Here is a 17882-nt window from a genome sequence, read left to right as displayed (position 1 = left end):
GAGATCTTGGCGAACCAATCCGCCTCCTGGTAATTGGGGGCGTGAAGGGCGGGGAGTGCTCTCCCATTCTTAAACGTCATCGCAAGGGGGACGACGCGAGCGGAAATATAGAAAAATTCCCGCTTCCACGACCGAAGACTGCGCTCAGTAGCGCAGATCTTCAAACCCTTGATCCGATTGACCAAGGTGTACCACCCCTGGATGCACCTCCAGGAGTAGAAAGTCATCAACCGATCAACGTGGGGCTCCACGCACAGAATGAGGCACACCCACTCAAAGTGGCGGATCTTGGCGATCGCCATCGGGTGTACCTCCGTCAGATGCACACCGTGCCTTTCCAAGACACGGTATACAAACTTCGTCAATGGGAACCTGAGATTCCCATAAACGAAGAATGCAGCGTACACCCCTATCTTGCCCTTGGGGGCATCGTACACCGTCTGGTGTGGCTCCGGAAACTCAGGCTCGAACGGCTCGAGCATGAACTTCCGGACGACGTACTGATAGAGGTCGGCCGGAAGAGCACACTGGCACTCGCCAGCAGTGCTCTTGTCGTCCTTTTCGGACGTCGACGTCGGGTTCTCGACGAACAACTCAGACTCCTCGGCAGTGGCCTCAAAATCACGGGTAGAAGACATGTTTTGGATGTAAAGAAAAACGATTTCAGAAGAATGCTCGACGGAATAGTGAGTATTCGCCGGAAATCGTTTAGAAGATGAAGAGAGAAGTGAAAGTGTGGACTAAGGTGCACCCTCTCGCCCTTTATATACTCATCGCAATTAATGCGATGAATTTAATGCGGAAGAGAGAGAAATCGCAGGTGCAATGAAACTATGACACGTGGCAAAGAGCAAGCTGGCAACAGCTGTTGAAAGGACGCGTGCCATTAATTTCGCGGCCACGCGCCCGAAAAATCGCGCCCACGCGCTTGAAAAAGCGCCTGGAATGACCATATACTGTCACGTCGCCATAACTTCCTGCACGTCCTGACACTGTCAGAAGAAACCGTCGGACGACGTTTCAACAGTTTGGACTGTTCTTATCCTTTCACCAACTCTTCGAATTTCAAAAAGATTCAAAAGTAAGCGGGAAAATACCCCTTACCTTGGCAACCAAGTAACTATAAGACAGGTGCGAGTACAGTGTTAAGGCAAAACCCTTCACATACTTAGCACCTGCAGGGAATTGAAGCCAAGAATACCTCGGCAACCAAGTAACCATAAGACGGGTGCGAGTACAGTGTCAAGGCAAAACCCTTCACATACTTAGCACCCGCAGGGAATTGAAGCCAGGAATACCTTGGAAGTAAAGTAACTATAAGACGAGTGCGGGTACAGTGTTAAGGCGAAACCCTTCACATACCTAGCACTCCGCAGGGAATTGAAACCAAGAAGGATCTTCTGGGCAGTGCTTGCGGAAACGGGAATAACATCCCCGCATAGCGGGAACGTCGAGAACTAGATTGATTGAACCTCCAAGATGGAATTGGTTGTTTAAACATAATTGATCACTATGTTCAAAACTACCAAAACCTCATGGAGAATCTACACAAGTGGAACTCAACGCTCCTGACTTGCGAGGAGGTTACAGACCTACCCGCATCACACCCAAAGATCAAGCAGAAGAGTCGGGAATTTCTGCACGTGACATTAGGACTTTCGCGGGAAGAATCCCCATGGAAAACCTTAAAACTAAACCCTTTTCAAAACCTCTTGTTTAAGTCCAAAATTTCACCTCACTTATTAACAATTCATGAGAAGAACATTGCACTGGGGGGACTTGAAGAGGTAGGTCCCAGCAGAGCCCAGTTGGACCCGCAAGACTCACCTTGAAAAGGGACGTCTGCGCAGTTGAACCCGCAAGACTCCTTAACGGACGTCTGCGCGATTGAACCCGCAAGATTTAAGGGACGTCTGCGCAGAGACCAACTGGATCCGCAGGACCCACCATGCTCAGAGACGTGACGTCTTTACGCGCAGTACGCAAGCTGGTCCCGCAGGAAAAGCCTCCCAATGGTGAAGTACTCCGCCTGTTCCCGCAGTTGCGGATACAAGCCATCAGGGAAGGCTACCCGCGCAGCAAGGCTACACGCACAAGGCACTTAACTCTCATAATAATTCAGTAATGTCACCTGAAGAAGGAATGAGCAAAGCCGGGAATACTCCCGCCCAAATGAGCCAGTCCGTACGATACTGGAGGATCTTTTGTACTGTACCTGACGAGGTATGGACAAAAGATCTGACCAAAGATACGACAGCTCACTGACAACAGTATGACGAGCAGCACGCTCTTGTACAGTATGTCACTATTAGCCGCTGCCTACTCACCAACCTGTCGGAGGACGTGCATAGCATGCAGTTGGTGGAACAGGAATAGTACACAGCCGGTGGTCACTATCAGCCGCTGCCTACCCGCCAACCACCAGCATGGCATGTGCGTAGCCCACAGTTGGCAGAACAGGAACATTATTCAGCCGGCTGTACCTTCTTGGAAACCTACCTTCGGCTATAAATACTCCAACACCTTGGAATGATATCATCTTATCTTACATCGTATCTCATATCTCATATCTTGATATATTACCTGATATCTGCTCTAGTCATTCTCTTAATATACACTTATATTCAAGAGCAACCTAGTCTGATTCTCACGCCGGAGGGTGGTCACAAGGAGGTACCCCCCCTTCTCAGTGACGAGCTCACGGTGTCTTTTTTGCAGGTTATCAGAAGAACCATCTTTGCCGGATCTAACCCCTCGTGGGAAACATCTATTAGCCCCCAGATTATCCGTAATCTGCCCGGGGTCGATTAGTGTTTCTTCAACCATATTCTTAATTTCGTCCTTCAATTCTCATTCTTCGTTAAAGCATATCATCGAGCATGTCACATGCATGTTTCGTATATTGGTACGTTTTCTTATCTACTTGCCAGTTTCATGTTACCACTTTTATTATATTGAACTCAATTATAACTTCCATGACACCAACCATTCTGGCAGCATCTTCCATAACCCCACACTCATCCATAAAAGTCTCGAATTTTCTAAGGTAGTTTTTAGAAACCTAGTTAAGCGTATTCACATATCATTTCTCAATCCTTCTCTTTGTAATTAACTCAACTAGTTTTGAGGATTTGCGCATTTGTACGTTGCGTCAAGGCCTCGTAAAAGTTTAATAATCTCATGATTACGAAGACTAATAAGACTATTCATTTTCATGACATCCGAAAATAACACATATTTAGAAATCTCAAACAATAATTGTTTATAATTTATTATTAGTATGATGTAAATAATAATAAAAGAGAACTATTACTCAAGTGGGTTTAAATTAATACAATACACGATAATAGAAATAACTAGTTGCACTAAACTCCCACGTTGCAACGGGGATACGGCGGGAGCTCGATCGGTTTCTGTTTATTATAAAGTCATCATTTGCTATAGTAAACGATGTGTATAACATGTCTAGTTTAACATTTCATTAATACTCCAACTTAAAATTTTTTAAAAATAACTTAGTCACATAACACATAAAAAGATAACATATATATATAGTATATTTTTTGTTAAACTCCCATTTCCTAAACATCTGAAAAGTTATAAAAACAACACAATATTCAATTAAATTAAACTTAACATAACAACATGTTTAATAATTACTAACATCTAAGCATTACAAAATTGTTATGTACAACCTACAAATCTAAAGTTCATAAATATAGATATTAGTCTAAAAAGATGTTGACAATATACTTCTTTTATTAAATCTATCAACAATATCTAAAGCATTAATATATTACATTCTCATTCATCACCGGACAACAAACTTTCAGGATAACCATCATAATCACTTTTATAGTTTACACATTCGGCAAACCATTTAACCTTTAAACTCACATCCCTTTCCAACTCAAGATAGATAACTTTAACATATCTAGCTCTCTCAAAAGTAACAAATCATCACATGACAATAGTTGTTTAGGATTCAAATTTTTATACTGCACATTCTCAAACTTGATAACAACTTTGTTTTGATTAGGATAAAAAAACCAATCTCTAACATGTTCAAACGGTAAAACAATAAAAAATTGGCCGGAAAACAATTAAGAATTTGGACGGAAATTCAATTCTGAATATTCACTAAACAAAAAAATAACAAATTCACCGGAAAATCTTATTAAACATAAAAATATGCTTATAATAAACTGGCAGGAATATATTCATCGGATATTATAACAAAACAAATTGGCCGGAATATCTTCATCGGATCTTATTATACTATTAAACCAATATGCGCAAGAATGGATTGTTAATTACCTTTAATATATTCATCGGAGAATATTCTGTTATAAGAATCATGAATCGAGAAAAAAAAAACCTTATAACATCTCCTCTGACAAACGATGAATTGAACGGAATCCAAACAATTGAAGAACTGTTCACCTATGGTTCTGAAGAATAACATGGTAGATTAAAAAGTTGATGATGAATAATGTAGAAGTCGGAATATGACCGCCGGAATTAGAGCTGAATAAGAGCGGCGGATTATGGTTAGTATGTTCGTGAAGAGGTTAGAGAGAAAAATGACTGGTTGGATTTGTTGTGGGTTATGAAAAATGGAGCGGGTTATGTTTTCTGGGTTTATGGTTAATATGACACGTGACATCATTAGAGAGACTCTTAGAATGAAAATATGGTGAGTTGGAGGCCTAGGTGGACAAGCTAGTAGAATGGCATGTAACAGAATTGTAATTGATTTAATAGATTAGTAAGATGAGGAGAGAGGTGGCCATTTAAGATACCTCAATCCCCACCAATCCGATAACGTCACGTCAATTTCACATCTACTACTCTAAATGCACTAAAACAATAGTTATCACTTCTCTCAACTACCCCAACTCCCCCTCCCCCCTGTATTCCTATCTTCGTGTCTTTGTCCCCCCACCTTTAGTCCAAATTTGAGTACCTCCAACTTTAGTTTAAACGGTAGGTAGATGTGTAGCCTCGTGAGGGTACCATGCCCAACTGAGCGTATACAGATGCCCCTATCTCCCTTAGAATGGTTAAATGTTATAGGGCTAAATAATTATTAGGCTTAATTTTCATAATGTCTAATAGAATTATAATAGTTAATGAAACAATGGTATTGGCACAATTAATTAATAACTCATAATTGATTTAGTTCATTATACTTTTATAGTATATTAACAGTTTATAATAGGTTTTTATTTGTAAACTTATAAGATCTTAAATCTTTTTCTCTTGGGTCGCTATCAAAATTTTTCTAAAGTCTGTTAAATTTCACAAGAAAAATTTCATAAGACATTTAGGACTAAATTGTATATGTTTAAAAAAATCTATGGGTGTGTAGCTATTATAATTAGTACTTTGGAACACTCTAAGGCGGACAACCCCTTTGGAACACCTAGATCTGCCTAGGGATGAGCTAATCGGTACCGGTACCGGTACCGAAATCGGTACCGATTTGGTACCGTCGGTACCGAATCGGTACCAAAGTTTTAAGTTTCGGGTCGGTACGATACCGGTACCGGTACGGTACGGTACCGGTATTTCCCGATTTTTTACCTCCGGTACCGGTATAATCCCGGTATCGTTACCGGTATCGAACCAAATATCTCGGTACGATACCGGTACCAAGAATTAAGGATTTTCGGGATCGGGACCGTTCGGTACCGGTCCGGTACCATGCTCATCCCTAGATCTGCTCCTGTTGTCATTTGCACTCCAAAACTATCAAAATACTTGCACACTTTGGCTTATAGGGGGTGTAGCTATTATAATTAGTACTTATCTAGACATATTCAGTTAGAGATCGCTTAAACACACATAGTAGTGTTTATCCGATGGAGTGAGGGTTTGAATGCTCTAGTGGATAAGTGTATAGATTGAACACTAGAATGCACATGAGTTGTTGAAAAGAAAATTAAAACATAGTTGGCACACGTCTAGTCAATAAAACTTATTACAATGTAATAGACATTGATGTTTTTAATATAATATTACAAGTATCGTTATTGATCTCACTAGAGCATTCTCAATGGGTTCTCTATCTCTATTTTTAAAATTTAACTAAAAATCATAATTTCTTTAATTTATACTTCATTTTTTAAAAACTTCCTCCAATCTATTCTCCATTCTCATCTCTATATTCTTTTTTTTCTCTTTCTTCCATTTATAATCTTAACTTCTAACTATTTTATCTTATTATCATTTTTAATATAAATTGATTTATAATATATATTTATAGAATGATAGTTGGAAATGAAGTGTTTTAGCAACACTATAAATTTGGAAGCATTCTATACCATTTCACTAAAATTTAGAAATGAAGTTTGGAAATAGAGAATGAATTGGAATTGTTATTTAGATGATTTTTCAAAATTTTATACATTTTTTTTTAAAATTACACATTTGTATCCACACTCACTTTTATCTTACCCATTTACCACCATTGGCTTGAACACTTAAGGAGCAACACATGCCCCCCTTTTAACATAAAAGCATTACCCTATTGTCTCACCAAAATTTCAAGATCATGACTACCACTATAAAACACTATAGAATTGTATATGAGATTGTGACAGTTGGTAGAATGAAAACTCTCACTTCAGTTGATTGAAACTAATAACTTGATTATATTATGTTTCGAATTTGTTAACCTCCAAAAGAGTTATAAAGAGAATATAGTTTGTCAACTCAAGTAACTTAAAATTGACGTTATATGTAATTATATTATTTGCATAACAATTTTAACCGGAGCTCTAGCTCAAAAAACATGTATCGTGCATATTTCTTGAACCTTGGAGCAAACCCACTAGCTATTTTATAATTGAATCATACAGTTATATATTTTTTAAAGTTAATAATAAAGACTTCGATATGTTTGAACCAAATTAAAATAAATTAAACTATACTTTGTTATAAATTTTTATATATTTTTTAAATTTCTAAGTTAAGTTTGGTTTTAACATGACAAACCTTTAAAACACCAAAAGATTGTGAAGTCTTACATTCAAATCTCCTATTTAAAAGAAATTCGTCATTTAAAAAAAAAACATTTGATGTTAAAAAGTAATAATATCAATTAATCCTAGCAATCCATGACTTGGTTCTATGGTTTAGCTACAAAAACATTACTCTATCATAGTACACCCATACCATAACACATCGACACGTGCCCCAGGTCCCAACCAAAATTGACAAGAGATGCAGTACCAACTTAACATCTTCTGGTCATTTAATTCATGACTATCAATGTGACAAATAAACATTTGATTCAGAAAACAAAAGATAGTAAGATACCGTACGGTGTTTAATAAAAAGAACACTTTTATTCGACACTTTTTATTAACATTTATTTTCTGTTTTTCTTACTTCATATGCCAACATTTAACTATTTTTCATTAAGTTTATTTTCCTTTTTCAACTTTAAACAAATTAAAATAGCACTCTCTAATAATTTTGTTAGAAGTGGCCATTTCGATGGAGACGAATCTCATCATCTCGCTCGTCACATCGTCACATGGACATCGCAACCCATAATAGAGGTTTCAAGATTGTCATGGAATGCATACGAATCATGATTGAATTTAGTGATTTGTAAAGACTCATAATTCAACTGGTACATAACAAAAGTTCTTTTAAGTTTGTACCAATGACCCACATATCAACTCAAGACAAATATATCGTGTCAAAACTTTAAATCTAGTAATGAAATAGTAATTTTAAAAGGTAATGCATGGTTAAAAATATAATAGTAATTGTAAAGACAAATGTATTGAATAGGGTTGTCAATATGTGCTTCTTCAGCCTAGGGCTATTCATACATCCCATCACTCGAATCTCACTCGAAATCTGTCCAGTCGTAAATGAGTCGAATGAGAGCTAGCCCTGGCTCAGCTTGTTAGCTCGTATAATTGTCGAGCGAGAGTGGCTAACTTGCTATTCCATGTCGTCTGTTAGTAAATCCACAAACTTTCTTTTCTCCTTATAAATGTTAGTCTCACATTGGTTGGCTTACAAAAACAAAAGGGCATCTCGTCTATGTAAGTAGGAAACTCAATTGAGCTTAAACATAATAATTGAGTCACACTAAATCAAGTTGACTTGGTTTAAAACCAAGCTAGGTTCTAGCTCGATTTACAGCTTGGACTGTAAACTTGAGTCGATTTGAGCGGGGTTAGTTTATAAACAAGCCAACTTTGAGTTGGCTCTGGCTTAGCTTGTGAACAGCCTACGCAAGCTCCCACATAATCAGTTTTATTAGCCACAACCAACATGGGATGCAATCATGCAACTTACATCAAAATATCTCTAGGAAAATATTGTAACTGAAGAAACACGGATCTACTCCCCTTGACGGGTCCTAGATCCAATGAGTCCACAAGATAGGATACAAACAACAACCAACAACGATATGAGCTCAATCTCCCAAAGTCCAGTGACAGAAACCTGCAAAGCAGACACCGTGAGCTCGTTACGGGAAGAACAAGAGAGGGGTTCTTCCCGTAACCACCCTCCGACGTGAGAATAAGTACAGTTCTGATAGAGAAAATATACTTAAGTATTTAGAGTAGATAGTTGGGAGTGAATGAATACCTCATGGAGACTGTGATGGTATTTATAGTCGAAGGATGTGGGATTATGATAGGGCCACCTGTCCCTTTCTAGAAGATGTCTCATAACCGTCTGGACACGTGCCCTCATATGATAGGTTGAGCTATACGACCCATGTGCATGGTTATAACAACCTGGGCACATGTCTCTTTATGATAAGACGAGATAACCCTGACCATTTGCACGATTATAACAACCTGGCCAGCTGTCCTCCATTCATTGGCTGACGGGTCACGTACTCTCCAAGAAAGGATCTTGGTAAATCTTCTCGAAGGTATTTGGTTAATTACAGCCATCCTATGACGTCACCTTCCGGCCATCCTTGCGGGTGATGATACTTCCCTGCTGATGACTCATAAGGGCGTCTAGATCTTCCCGCACATAGTCTCTAGGACATATCACCATTCTTCCTTTATTGAGTTATGCGGGTGATTCATTTGTTCCGCGGGTGGTTTATGAGGAGAGTCTCTCTGACCCGTGGATGGTACTTAAGGGTATTTGGGTGTTTTTTTGGTACCCTACCTCTATAAGTCCCCCAGTCCATTGTTTCTTCCTCGTTGATTTTTTATGCGGATGAAATTTTGGACTTAAGATATATTTGGGGTTTTTTTGAATTTTGAAATTTTGGTAGAAATATTTTCTGTTTCGGTGTGGATAACCATGAAGAGGAGAACTTGACAACTTGCAGGCGCGTGAACAGGTAATAGGACGTCTATGCCAGCTGTCACTGCACCCGACTGTACTCCTTTTTCGTTTTTCGGGTTTCCCGCGTGACGTGGCGTCTTCTGAGTGGACGGCGGCTTTCTCTCCACTGTTCGTATCCCATCGCATTAATTGCGATGAGTATAAATAGTGGAGGTTATCTCTCTTTTGAAGTTTTATCTTCTTTGATGTCTAATTTCTTCTTCATCTTTTTCTCTAAACTTCCAAGTAAACCTTCGATTTCATTCAAAACTGCTCGCTGTTTTCCCTTCGTTGTCGAACCGATGGCTGGTGATAAAATTTCGTTGTCGCCGGATATTGATACTGTGGAGATTAACTGGAACAGATCTGAGTATGAAAAGTTAATTCATACTTACGGGATTTCACCGGAGTGGGGACCAGAGTTCCCTGCTGCTAGGTCTGTTGCCAGTAGGCCTCCTGCTGGGAAGATGGCAGTTTATGCCAACTTATTCTCTCATGGGAATCTTCGGTTTTCGATAACCAAGTTCCTTATGAAAGTACTCAGTGCCTATGGGATCCGTCTTTCCCAGTTACATCCGCATGGGCTTACACGAATTCGACACTTCGAATTCGTGTGCAAGGCGAAGGGATGTTGCCTCGAGTTGATCGGTTCCCGGTATTTTACCGGGTGATCAATCGTGGCGGATGGTTCAAGTGCATTCCGATATCTGGGAGGGTTATCGGAATTGAACTGACCGACGGTGCTCACGAATGGCGGACAAGATTCTTCTGGCTTTCAGAAGACGTTGTACCGGTTGCTATGGTTTGTCATCCTGCCAATGAGGCGCTGTCAGACGTTGTTACGGCTTTTAACGAGGGCCAAGAATGGTTCCGCGTTTTGATGTCGAATCCGTCTCCGATGCAGGCCATGCCGGAGGAAGCCCTAGTGTGGGCAGGGATGAGCCGCTTGTGGCCATACTCGGATTTGGAGCCATTCTTTATGAACGCGGATGAGAGTATGTCTTATACCCTTTTGTGACTTTTGTTTTTTATAAAACCTCGGTTTAAAATTTTCTCGTGTATGTTTCATGTGAAGGGACTATGTTGAATGCCATTTTTGATGATAAGGGTCTCGGAGGCGCATCCGCGATGTAAAAGCCTTACCCGTTCTGGACAGGACCCGAGATCATTCCTGTATCCGACTAAGGTGTCGGAAGCTATCTTCCAAACAGTTGCGTACATCCTTAACCCTCATCCGCTTAATGCTCTTACTTCCGATAGGGTGATCGTTATTCTATCTTCGAGTGATGAATCGTCACCCCAAGAAGAATATGATTATGATGTTGCTTCTTGAATCTCATCTGTCGTGCACGCGTTGGCAGAGTTGCAGCGAAAGAGGAAGCTTTAGTTCCCTAAAGCAAGTGATGCTGTTGTAAGCTACGCGGATGCTGGGGAGAACCATCGAAGAAGAAGGCTAGGACACAACGCCCGAAAAGACAGAAGGTCAGCCTTGCCGATCGTATTAAAGGGATGTCTAGTAAGTCTTTGTGAAACCTCTATCTTTTCATTATGCTCTTATCCGTTCTTGAAGGTGATTTTGTTATCTGCAGAGTCGACTGGGGTTATTGGTGAGGGTGTATCATTGGAGAAACCACCATCTCCACCACCAGAAGAAGAAAAAATACACTCTCCACCGCCTGAAGAAGACAAATAGGCTCCACGCCCTCCACCAGAGATTGAAAAGTCTTCATCTCCTTTACGAACAACTGTCGTATCTGGTGATGCTTCTGGGTCTAGGAAGCAAGAACTAGTTTCAGATGTTGAATAACCGGTGACGCACGACGCACCACATCAATCACCGCCTCACTTTTCCTTTTTCTCCCTGATACGCCCCCAAACATCAAGTTCCAATTACTATGGGATGCCCAATCCAGGGGAGGATGACCATCTGTATATTCCTCGTTGGAATATTACACAAGGTTCTCGTTTCACAGACCTAGACACTTGTGCTGCTTTCGTCAGCCAATGTGTTCCGCCTGCGGAACGTACTTTTCAACGTGGCCGTCCACGCTACGATCTTCATATGGATTTTTCTTCCGTCCATGCCAACACCTTGGCTAGTGGGCAATAAATTCTGCGGGAGTGGAGGTCTATGGGAGAGAGGTGGGGCGAGATGTCCCGGGCTGTTGAAGAGGCTAAAAAAGAAGCCGATGAGCAGCGCTTGGTAGCTAATACTGCTAAGTGGAAACTAACTGATGCTGAGATTGCTTTGAAGGCTGAAAAAGACAGACAAGCTGCTGCAGCTCGCCAGTGGAAAGAGTCTTGTCAAAAGCAAAATGATGTCCTTCAAGCTGTCCGGGACGAAGCACAAAGGAAGAAGGAGGATCTGGCTAAGGCGCTTGAGGCTAACGCTGCTTTGAAAACCCAAGTGACCCGCCAAGGTGCCATCATTCAAGGTCATGAGGATGAAATCAAATTGCAGAAGGAACAGGCGGGGCTCATGGAGAAAAGGGCCGCCGATATGCAAGCTGCATATGATTCTCTCCTGCAAGCACGTGATGAAGCGGGAGCTCGTGCAGCCAAGCACCTAGAAGACAATCAAAGAATGGCTGACGAGTTCCGTGAGCTTCAGGGGAGGGCAGAGCGTGCTGAAAAGGAATGGAATTGGCTCTTAGAGAAAGGCCTGGCCTCGGTATGTTATTCCCTTTTTCCTTGTTATTTATCTTATATTTGATCATGCCATAAATGTTTATGAGTCTCTTTTTCTTGGTAGGTTATCAAGCATATTAAAGAAGGACCCGAACTAACGGATAGCCTTGCCTTCCTACTCACCGCTTCTTCTCAATCCGGCCAACTGACGGGTTTTAACGAAAGGATGGCATATGCACAGGCTGGTCGTTCCATTGAAGAACATGCGCTGCACGGTCTTGATGTTGTTCAGGAGTATGAAATGCGTTTAAGTGAGTATGACAATTTGTCATTCCCTTTGCAAGACATGCTTCCTGAATTCGCGGCAACGGATGATGGCATGCATCGCCTGAAGGAATATTTGGAGGAAGAATCAGAAGAAATTCCGCTGACGCCTCCCTCTTCACGAAAGCCTGATTCGCCATCCTCCAAAGCCAAGGAGGCGGAAGACATATCCGCTCCAGATCCGTAGGATAGATGAGGACTTGTAATTTTAACCTAACTTTTTGTAACCTTCTTTTTTATATGAATAAAGGAAATATTTTTGTCATTTATGATATTTTCTTTTGAGATATTTGAATTTTGCAAGTGGGGAAGAGGCAATGATGTGGCGAAAAAGAACTACCACAGGACAGCTGACAAGACGTGTATGACGTCTTTCTGCAATCCTTTTTGCTTTTTCGTCTTTCCCGCCTGACGTGGTAACTTGCAATTGGACCTTGATTTTATCTCTCAACTACAGCCTTTCAATCGCATTAATTACGTTTAGTATAAATAGGGAAATTGACTCCCCATCTCATTCTTATCCCTTCCAAATCTTTCTTCTTTCTTATCTTTTCTCTCTAACTCTAGATCTGAGATTTCTTATATTTCTCCGAGGTATACTAAAAATGCCCGAAGAGAAGAGGAATAGTCCTTCCATAGATAACGTCGTTATCCATTGGAAAAAGAGGGACTTTGAGGGTATCATCAATATATATGGCCTGGCACCCGATCGGGAGCCGGAATATCCGGCAGATGGCTCTACTGGCAATAAACCCCCGGCCAAAAAAATGGTCGTATATGCATATCATTTTACTACAAGAAACCTTTGATTTACTGTAACAAAGTTTGTTGAGGCCGTCTTGACAACTAATGGGGTCCACTTGTTGCAGGTCCATCCCTTTGGGATGTTAAGAATTCGGCACTTTGAATTCTGCTGCCAGGCCCACAACTTGGAGCCCTCAGTTAGCCGGTTTGTTGTTTTCTACAAGATGACCACCGTGGTGGGTGGTATAGTTGGGCCACCACCGGAAAGGGTGTTATTGGCACCGAATGGTACCGGAGCCTTCATGAGTGGAAGCCAAAGTTTTTCTAGATCCGGGAGGATGTCATTCCATTTGTGATGACTTATCGCAAATCTGATGCTGAGATGCCCGTGGTCTGTGCCACCACACAAGTGAACCTTCCATGGTTCAAGACCTTAACCTATACACCCACCCCCCATGCGTGAGATACATGAGGGAGCACTGGGGGTGCCAAGATGAGCCGCCTATGGCCGTTTCCTGACTTGGAACCGTTTTACAAGAAACCCAATAAGAGTAAGTTTATCTTATTTTCTAAGGTTCTGCTTGGGTTCTAATTATTTTGTTTATTTATGCAGGCGAGGGGTCCATCTTCAGCTCGCTTTTAGATCATGAGGAGGGTCTCATGGTGCGTCGTCCCATAGATCCGAAGGACACACCTTTCCTCGAACGCACCCGCAGCCACCTTTTGTTCTCCACCGCCCTCCGCTTGGAACCTGTGGTTTCCGAGGCGATGTTTGCCAAAGGTGAGGAGATTTCTGCTAAAGGTGAGGGAATTTTGAAACCTCGTCCTATTACTGCTGTCACTTCTAGCGGGGTGATAGTATTTCTTTCTTCTAGTCAGGAGTCATTGCCCCGTGAAGAAGAGTTATCTGTTGGTGCTACTGACTCTTAGAGGACCATGTATGCGATTACAGGTCTGACCCGCAAGCGGAAGCAGAGCCCATCTTCTAGCAAAGATGTGAATTTGGGGCCCGCATCCAGCAACTTGCCCCAACATTTGTTAAACCAGGTAACGTTCTTGATAATTTTGTACTTTGAATATTTTTCTTATTAATACATCCTTTTGAGGGAATGGGGTGTTTTGTAGGTTCCTCGGGGGAACATGTCAAGGATTCGTCTGAACACTGGGAGACGACACCATCCACTTCTCCACTCACAACTGGTACCGACCCTATTATCATAGAGGATACTCCTCCTGGTAAGGGTGTCCATGATGACGCTTCCAAACAGCCTCTCATCCCTTCGTCTCCAGATTCCCCTCCACCCACGATGGATCAAGAGGGACCTAGTACTATTGCCCGCGGGCCTGAAGCATCCACTTCCCAACATCATGAGGATCCTTCAGCGTACCGCCCGCAATGGGCGGTGCGTCTGGACTCCGCATTCTCTAAAACCGACACGTGTCATGAATATCTGCGACGAGGAATCCCTCCCGCCGAGAGGGAGCGCCAACGTGTGCGTCCTCGCGACGAGTTGGTGAACTCCTATTCTTATTCTCTAGCTAATGCCGCCTCTACAAGTCAAAAGTTATATCAAGAATGGCTAGCTATGAATAACGCGTGGGAGGATTTGGAAGCCAATGTGGCACAAGCAGAAAAGGAGGCCAAGGAAGCCAAGAAAAGGGTCGAGGATCATCGCCTGGCTGCTAGCACTGCTGCACGACAGTTGTTGGATGCCAATAATGCATTGGAGGCCGAGAAAGCCCGCCAATCCATTGCCGAGGAAGCCCGAACTTCCCTCCAGCAACAAATGGATGAGCGTAATGGTCTTATATCTTCTTACTTGGAAGAAATAAAAACTCTGAAGGCCGAAGAGACCGCGAAGGATGAGCGCCTTACCACACTTGTCTCTAAAAACAGAGAGCAAGCCGTGGAGTGTGCTGGGCATAAGATGGAACTTGTCCGAGCCAAAGCGGACAAAAAATGGCTGATGGCGGAAGGATTACCCCAAGTAACACTTTTTACCCTTTGTTTTCTTTTATAAAAGATATTTGTATCTAGAATGTGTGTTCATATTTTTATGTTATCAGGTTGTTGCACACATCCGGGAGGGTGATGAGCTTGGGAACTGTCTCGCGGAGTTACTGGTCGCCTCTTCTCAAACTTGACGTCAGGCAGGCTTTTGGGCCTTCCCAAGTTGGGGCCAACTTGCTCGGAAGCTCTTGACCAGATGCTTCGTTGTTGCGGAAGACGAAGGCTCCCGCATCAAAAGTGCATTTCTGAACCCGCGAGTCATAGTATTTTTGCAATTGACGTTTGTAGTTATGTTCGCGGATCAGTGCTAACTCTCTCATTTCTTCAAGGAGGTTCAAGTTCATCCGCAATTCTTTGTTATTATCATTGTTCATCAATATTCGTGCGGATGGGACCCCGATTTCAGCCGGGATCATGGCTTCAGTGTCGTAGGGTAAACTGAACGGCGATTTAGAATTACTTGAATTCTTCTGAATGCAAAAGACCCAAAGCACATGGGGCAGTTCATCGACCCAGCCTGTTCGTTTTATTCCTAATCTTGCCTTGATCCCTTCTTTGATTGTTTGATTGGTCCTTTTTACCTGACTGTTGGCCTGTGGGTGGGCTGCAGATGTGAAAATCTAAGTGACCTGAAGTTCTTTCAGTCACTCTTACAACCTGCTATCCGCAAACTGAGTCCCATTATCACTCACCAGTTCTTGCGGAAGGCCAAATCGGCATATAATGAATTCCTATAGGAATTTCTTGACGCTGGATGCCGTAATGGATGCGATCGGTTTAGCCTCGACCCATTTGGTGAAGTAATAAATGGCCACAATTAAAAATTTAACGCGTCCCGAGGCTTCTAGGAAAGGTCCCATGATATCGATAGGCCATTTTTGAAACGGCCAAGCGAATGTTACTGGCACAAGCTCATTTTTTAGCCACAGCAAATTGGGAGCATGACATTGACAAGAATCACATTTTCTTATCTCTTGTACAACATCCACGTGCGTCCCGGCCAGTAGTATCTGACGTTCATGGGTTTGGCCACAACCATCCTTGGGCCCGCATGATGACCACCAATCCCTTCATGAGCTTCTATTATCAATTAATTCGCAACCTCGGCGTCCACACATCTCAAAAGTGGGCCGAGGAAGGACCTTTTGTATAGGACACCATCTTGCATTTGGTAGTTCAAAGCCTTGTGTCTTATCTTCCGGGCAGCGGCTTTTTCTTCCGGAAGACTTCCTGATGTCAAGTAAGCCATGAATGGCGTCATCTAAGATTCTACTCCGGTTTGTATCACCAAAACTTGATGTTGCGGGACAGATGGTCGATCAAGGACTTCTATACGAATGTCTTTTCCAAAATGTTCAAAATTCGTTGAAGCTAACTTGCTAAGAGCATCCGTTGACTTATTTTCACTTCGTTTGATGTGGATGACTTTACGAGACAAGAATTGAAGGATCAAATCTTTTGCTTGTGACAAGTATGAAGCCATCACATCGTTCTTTGCTTCGTAAGTCTACTCTTGCTTCCAAATTCTTAACACCGAGTTTCTTGGCAATCCGCAAGCCTGCTAAGAAGGCTTCATATTCAGCCTCATTGTTGGTACTTTTAAAGTCCAACTTTATGGCATACGTAAATTCATGCCTCTCCGGGTTAACCAATCTGAGGCCATCACCTGACCCTTCGTTTCTCGAGGCTCCATCAGTGAATAATGACCAAACCTGGTCATGCTCAGGAGGTGTTGAGGGTTGTTGTTCGATTAAACATTCTTCTTTTTTATTACGCAGGACCTCTGTCACAAAGTCCGCCAACACCTGACCTTTGATTGTTGGTCTAGGTTTATATTCAATTGCATTCTCCCCCAACTCAATAGCCCACTTTGCCAATTGCCCCGAAAAATTGAGCTTACTCAATACATTTTTCAGTTTGTAACCCGTCAGCACATTGATTGGATGTCCCTGGAAATATCTGCGGAGGCGCCTAGCGGCATAGACCAATGCCAGAACCAACTTTCCAGCATTGAATATCTGGTTTCCGGTCCTGTCAACGTTTTACTGACATAATATATAGATGTTTGAACATTTTTCCTATTTTTCAATAGTACAGCCCCTATGGCGATATCCGATGCTGACAAATACACTATCAGAGGTTCTCCCGCATGAGGTGCTGTTAGGGTTGGCAATTCCATCAAGCACTTTTTTACCTCCAGAAACGCTTGTTCAACTTCGGCGGTCCACTTGAAACATGATTTCTTTATACAATTCCGTAAATTAGACACAAACGGGTAAGATTTAGCCTCATGGTTGGCTAAAAATCTATTCAAAGCGACAAGTCTTCCATTCAGTGTTTGCACTTCCTTAAGGGAGGAAGGTGAGGGCATGCGGGCTATTGCTTGGACTTTATCTGGGTTAGCCTTGAAACCCGCACCAGTTACAATGACGCCCAAAAATTACTCTCCATCCATCCCGAAAGAACAATTACTTGGGTTCAACTTCATATTGATACTTCTCAAAGTATTAAATGTTTCTTCTATGTCTCTTAGCATTTGATATTCCTCAATGCTTTTTATCACCAGATCGACCATATAGACCTCCAAGTTCCGACCAATTTGGTTCTTAAAAGCCTGGTCCATCAATCGTTGTTATGTAGCACTCGCGTTTTTCAGCCCGAAGGGCATCATTTTATAACAAAACGTGCCTTGGTCTGTTCGAAATGTTGTCTGTCCTCATCTCCTGCCGCCATGCGGATCTGGTGATAGCCTTTATAGGCATCAAGGAAGCATTTAAACTTGAACGGAGCTACAACGTCAACTTTGAGGTCAACTTCAGGTATAGGATAACAATCTTTTGGACATGCCTTGTTG

The sequence above is a fragment of the Bidens hawaiensis genome, unplaced genomic scaffold (assembly GCF_021521415.1).
Source record: "Bidens hawaiensis isolate Kalapana, Puna unplaced genomic scaffold, B.hawaiensis_p1.1 tig00048220_1, whole genome shotgun sequence".
NCBI lineage: Eukaryota > Viridiplantae > Streptophyta > Magnoliopsida > Asterales > Asteraceae > Bidens > Bidens hawaiensis.
This window is presented reverse-complemented; position numbering follows the sequence as displayed.